The 6,342-nt window shown below is 40.3% G+C and overlaps 1 protein-coding gene across 4 annotated transcripts in view; it reads right to left on the bottom strand.

Annotated features, from left to right (window-relative positions):
- Positions 1–6,239, bottom strand: part of LOC118372938 (ubiquitin carboxyl-terminal hydrolase 42-like) — a 35,730-nt gene extending 29,491 nt beyond the window's left edge. For 2 of the 4 annotated variants that reach the window (XM_052471656.1, XM_052471650.1), the window contains exon 1: positions 6,001–6,238. The gene's annotated coding sequence lies outside the window, so the exon portion shown is untranslated. Of the gene's footprint in view, positions 1–6,000 lie in introns of all 4 variants that reach the window. The other 2 variants (XM_052471666.1, XM_052471648.1) reach the window with 2 other exon arrangements.
- Positions 6,240–6,342: the final 103 nt, after the last annotated feature.

The following is a 6,342-nucleotide window of genomic DNA, read 5'->3' on the forward strand; positions in this document are numbered from 1 at the left end:
TCAAAGGGGGAGACACCCTGGACCCAAACTGTTACAGACCTATATCCATCCTGCCCTGCCTATCTAAGGTCTTCGAAAGCCAAGTCAACAAACAGGTCACTGACCATCTCGAATCCCACCGTACCTTCTCCGCTGTGCAATCTGGTTTCCGAGCCGGTCACGGGTGCACCTCAGCCACGCTCAAGGTACTAAACGATATCATAACCGCCATCGATAAAAGACAGTACTGTGCAGCCGTCTTCATCGACCTTGCCAAGGCTTTCGACTCGGTCAATCACCATATTCTTATCGTCAGACTCAGTAGCCTCGGTTTTTCGGATGACTGCCTTGCCTGGTTCACCAATTACTTTGCAGACAGAGTTCAGTGTGTCAAATCGGAGGGCATGCTGTCCGGTCCTCTGGAAGTCTCTATGGGGGTGCCACAGGGTTCAATCCTCAGGCCGACTCTTTTTTTTCTGTATATATCAATGATGTTGCTCTTGCTGCGGGCGATTTACTGATCCACCTCTACGCAGACGACACCATTCTATATACTTCTGGCCCGTCCTTGGACACTGTGCTATCTAACCTCCAAACGAGCTTCAATGCTATACAACACTCCTTCCGTGGCCTCCAACTGCTCTTAAACGCTAGTAAAACCAAATGCATGCTTTTCAACCGTTCGCTGCCTGCACCCGCACGCCTGACCAGCATCACCACCCTGGATGGTTCCAACCTTGAATATGTGGACATTTATAAGTATCTAGGTGTCTGGCTAGACTGCAAACTCTCCTTCCAGACTCATATATCAAACATCTCCAATCGAAAATCAAATCAAGAGTCGGCTTTCTATTCCGCAACAAAGCCTCCTTCACTCACGCCGCCAAACTTACCCTAGTAAAACTGACTATCCTACCAATCCTCGACTTCGGCGATGTCATCTACAAAATTGCTTCCAACACTCTACTCAGCAACCTGGATGCAGTTTATCACAGTGCCATCCGTTTTGTCACTAAAGCACCTTATACCACCCACCACTGCGACTTGTATGCTCTAGTCGGCTGGCCCTCGCTACATATTCGTCGCCAGACCCACTGGCTCCAGGTCATCTACAAGTCCATGCTAGGTAGCTAGGTAAAGCTCCGCCTTATCTCAGTTCACTGGTCACGATGGCAACACCCATCCGTAGCACGCGCTCCAGCAGGTGTATCTCACTGATCATCCCTAAAGCCAACACCTCATTTGGCCGCCTTTCGTTCCAGTTCTCTGCTGCCTGTGACTGGAACGAATTGCAAAAATCGCTGAAGTTGGAGACTTTTATCTCCCTCACCAACTTCAAACATCTGCTATCTGAGCAGCTAACCGATCGCTGCAGCTGTACATAGTCTATCGGCAAATAGCCCACCCATTTTTACCTACCTCATCCCCATACTGTTTTTATTTATTTACTTTTCTGCTCTTTTGCACACCAATATCTCTACCTGTACATGACCATCTGATCATTTATCACTCCAGTGTTAATCTGCAAAATTGTAATTATTCGCCTACCTCATGCCTTTTGCACACAATGTATGTAGACTTTTTTTTCCTACTGTGTTATTGACTTGTTAATTGTTTACTCCAAGTGTAACTCTGTGTTGTCTGTTCACTCTGTGTTGTCTGTTCACACTGCTATGCTTTATCTTGGCCAGGTCGCAGTTGCAAATGAGAACTTGTTCTCAACTAGCCTACCTGGTTAAATAAAGGTGAAATAAAAAATAAAAAAATTGTGCGCCGCTCGAGCCCAGAGTCTCTGGTGGCACAGCTAGCACTGTATAATGTTATTATACTGAACAAAAATATAAATACAACAAGTGTTAGTCCCATTTTTCCTGATCTGAAATAACATCTCAAAAAACATCTTTCTAAAATGTTGTGCACAAATTTGTTTATATCCCTGTTAGTGAGCATTTCTCCTTGCCAAGATATCCGTACCACCTGACAGGTGTGGCAAATCAAGCTGCTGAATAAACAGCATGATCATTACACAGGTACACCTTGTGCTGGGGACAATAAAAGGGCACTAAAATGTGCAGTTTTGTCACACAATGCCACAGATGTCTCAAGTTGAGGGCATGTGCAATTGGCAGGTATGTCCACCAGAGCTGAATGTTAATTTTTCTACCATAAATTACCTTTAACCTCGTTTTAGAGAATTTGGCAGTACGTCCAACCGAACTCACAACCGCAGACCACATGTACCCACGCCAGCCCAGGATCTCCACATCCAGCTTCTTCACCTGCGGAATCATCTGAAACCAGCCACCCGGACAGCTGATGAAACTGTGGGTTTGGAGAACCCAAGAATTTCTGCAGTTCAGCATTGTAACTGACTTCTGTGGGCAAATGCTCACCTTTGATGGCCACTGGCACGCTGGAGAAGTGTGCTCTTCACGGAAGAATCACAGTTTCGACTGTACCGGGCAGATGGCAGAAAGTGTGTATGGCATTGTGTGGGCAAGCGGTTTGCTTATGTCAATGTTGTGAACAGAGTGCCCCATGGTGGCGGTGGGGTTATGGTATGGGCAGGCATACGCTATGGGCAATGAACACAATTTCATTTTAGATCAATTACATTTTAATACACAAAGATACCGGAAGCTGAAAATGTCACAGTTCTTCCATGGCCTGCATAGCCAGCAGACGTCATCCATTGAGCATGTTTGGGATGCTCTGGATCGACGTGTACAACAGTGTGTTCCAGTTTCCACCAATTCCCACAACTTCACACAGTCATTGGAGGAGTGGGACAACATTCGACAGGTCACAATCAACATCCTGATCAACTGTATGCGAAGGAGATGTCACGCTGCATGACGTAAATTGTGGTAACACCAGATACGGACTGGTTTTCTGATCCACGCCCCTAAGTTTTTTTTAAGGTATCTGTGACCAACCGATGCATATCTGTATTCCCAGTCATGAGAAATTCATAGATTATGGCCTAATGAATTTATTTCAATTGACTGATTTCCTTATATAAACTTAGTAAAATCTTTGAAATCGTTGCATGTAGCGTTTAGTTTTGTTCAGTGTAGTTATCTACTACTGAAGTCACATGGACAACATTTGATTTTTATATAACATTTCAAATTACAATACAAACATACGACATCTCTACATGTATATTTTTTCTGAATAAACAAAAATCACAAGGATTGACTTTCAAAAGTTTAAGTTCCTAAAAAAAAGGATAACAAAACCAGGGGTTACAGTTTTATATATGATAGAGCTGTAAAAATGTTTTTTTTGTTGTTATTGACTAATTCTAGGGATTTTATTGGATATTGGATTTAGAGACAGATTTCAAATATTAGTTTGTGTATATAAAATTTACCGAAGAAATTAACTACTAATTCAGTGGTTTTGTTTTCATTTGAATAATAACATATCACATCTTTCATTGTAAATTCATGGGTCTTATTGATGAAATTAAAAATGTAAATACTTAACTCGCTCCAAAATTACTTCAGAGTCAAAATGTGTATTATAGTTTCTCCTTCTTTATCAAATAAAATACATATCCTCTTGTCCTCTAAAACAATTAATTTAGACAGGTTATTGCAAGGATATACTTTGTGCAAGATTTTAAAGTTAATTTATTTTACTTTATTTGATATACAGAATTTGTGAGGAAGCAACCAAGCTTTCTTCCATTCAATTTCAGTACTATGTGCGTTCCAGAAGAATATCCCACAAGAGATCTTGTTCTTGGAGTGAAAAAGTTCTTTATGGATGTATTACATTTCTTATCCAGCAGGGGGATACCTAACATAAGTTGTGCATCTATCATGACATGTTCACCAAAACACAAATGAGATTTCATTAATTGAATCAGTCCTGCAGGTATTGCTTTGCATATAGAGTACAATTATTTATAATGGATTGGGAAGTTATGTTTCTAAGAACTTTCTATAAGAGAGTATATTTTCTTCTTTATCAAATAAATCAAGCACAAATATAATATTTATTGCGACCCACTTAGGAAAGAACTAAGACTTGTTTTTAACAACAATATCTTTGTTGTTCTACAGAAGTGCCTGGTGTGGGGAGGACATGACAGTTTCCAGGCTAAAAGGGCATGTTCATGAAATTTGGACAGTTTGATGGGTAATTCAGCTGGAGAATAAATGCACTTCCACAAAAATTGAAGAGCCCACAATAAAATATGACAGGGAATGAAGTACCATATAGATTCTGAGCTAATCGTACATCTTTTTATCAAGTTCACTTTAAAAGGTATTGTTGATATCAAAGAAATCTGGTACTTCAAGCCCACCATCAGCTCTTTGGTTTGATATTACAGACTTCTTACATGCGTGTTGTTTATTTTTCCATATAAAGTCTAGGAAAGTTTTGTTGATATCCTTGCTGGTTTGATCAGTTACAAATAGGGATAGAGCAGGGTATGGACAACATTGTAGCTAGCAGTAATTACACGTGACATACAGGAACAAACACTAAAGTGAAACCAGAGACGGATGAGGAAGCGAGACAATCTCACGCCCTCATTTTTTCTGGTTCATATAGTCATACAACTAAGCAGACCAAAACTGAGAATTATTTCAATGGTAAAAGACCTGAGTAAGACATTTTAATTTATGCACCATCTTTGGTGAAAGATTTCCAGGGAAAGAAACCATCTTTCTCCAAAATCAGAATAGGGAAGCTTTGATCTTAAAGGGGCAATCAGCATTCGAAACAATAACAAAACCCCCGACCCTGTTTCGGTAAACAGCGCTATGAATGCAAGACCAGACCATCCATGATATCACAATTATAGTTTCAACAATTGAGGCTATATAGTGTTTGTTTACAAACATTGGAGTAAAACATGCTTATAGTTTGGGTTCTGATGGAGTATGACAGTTGAACTAAGCTCATGAGGCATTTTAGTTTTTTGAAAAAAACATGACTCAACAACCAAACATATGTTTTGCTTTCTTAATGAAACAGAAACTAATCTGTTGTTTATCACATGTAACTGATCCTGCTTTCTAATATACTGTACCGCTCTGCTGTCTGTGCAAGAAGCTGACTTAGCTAGCATTTTTTAGCACATAGCTACTAACTAACGTTAGTTGAAAGCGTTCTGACGTTAGTACAGTACCTAGCAGGGACACTATTTCCCCATTTTTACCTAGCAGATACGCAAATTCCCAAATTGCGGTAGCAAACTAGCTAATGATTACAAATCAAAAGCAAAATTAGCTACATGGATTTTAAGTTATCAATAAATCAAAGTAGTATTCCTAGGACTTTCAAGCGACACTCGTTTCAAACAAATAATGTTAACCATTAAGGTTGACTTTTTACACGCACGTTTACGACAACTGTTCCTCCCAAGTCCCACCTCTGCCTGGCAGTCTGGCTGGCTGAGGCTTTAGCGAACGCGATAGGCCTCTAACACGTAATTCAAAAGATCAGAAAATATAATTTCAAACTTTCTTACCCTGTTTTTGAAATAAATGTTAGGAAAGTAAATAATGTCGTATTTCTTATGAACACGTTCAGAATGTCTTATTCTGAGGTGTGCACGTATGGTAACCACAAACGCCATGGTAACGGCAAAACGTAGCTAACAATACTGCCCAAATTGGGCTATGTGCAACAATAACGATCTACGTTGGTTAGCAATCATTGGTACAATGCAAGGTAGCTGACCTTTTCGGTGGTCAAACAATACATGTGGTGTTTATGTATGGTTCCTTGATAAACCTGAGACTTTAACGCCGAACCATTTTAGCATTCACATGTTTATCTATGGGAAAGATGGCTAGCTAGCTGCTAGGCTAACTACGTTCTAAAGAGGGGCTCAAGATTTAAAATTCACCGGTGGTTGAGCGCTCGCCTCCGACATGACACCCAGTGAGCCGCCCGGTATAGGCTAACTACAGAAAAACCCAATGGGTTAAATCATTTGGATTTCTCCAACTAGACGAATACAATGCTCAGTATTTAATACATCATAAATGCTCTTACCTGTATTTTTTTAATAAATATATTATTATACGTGCATGTCCATGTATTATTTCCAGCTGTAGTCAGTCCGTGAACAATGACGTAGCTAATTTCCCTACGGGTAAATCCGGGTACTACGGATGAAAGGAACTCTTGATTCGCTGAGGCTCAGTGTGAAACGTGTTCACGGGAGTCGTAGAAAGCACTTACACGCCTTGACCTTTATGATGAGATGCAACGGGTAAACCGTTAAATGATTGTTTTTGTGCATTATATTGGATTTGGATCGTTCTTAAGCAAAGCTAAAAACAACAACTGTGCTCCCAGACGATTCTTGACTGTTTGAGGCATGCAGAACAACAA

Source organism: Oncorhynchus keta, chromosome 2, assembly GCF_023373465.1.
Source record: "Oncorhynchus keta strain PuntledgeMale-10-30-2019 chromosome 2, Oket_V2, whole genome shotgun sequence".
In the NCBI taxonomy this organism is placed as follows: Eukaryota; Metazoa; Chordata; class Actinopteri; order Salmoniformes; family Salmonidae; genus Oncorhynchus; species Oncorhynchus keta.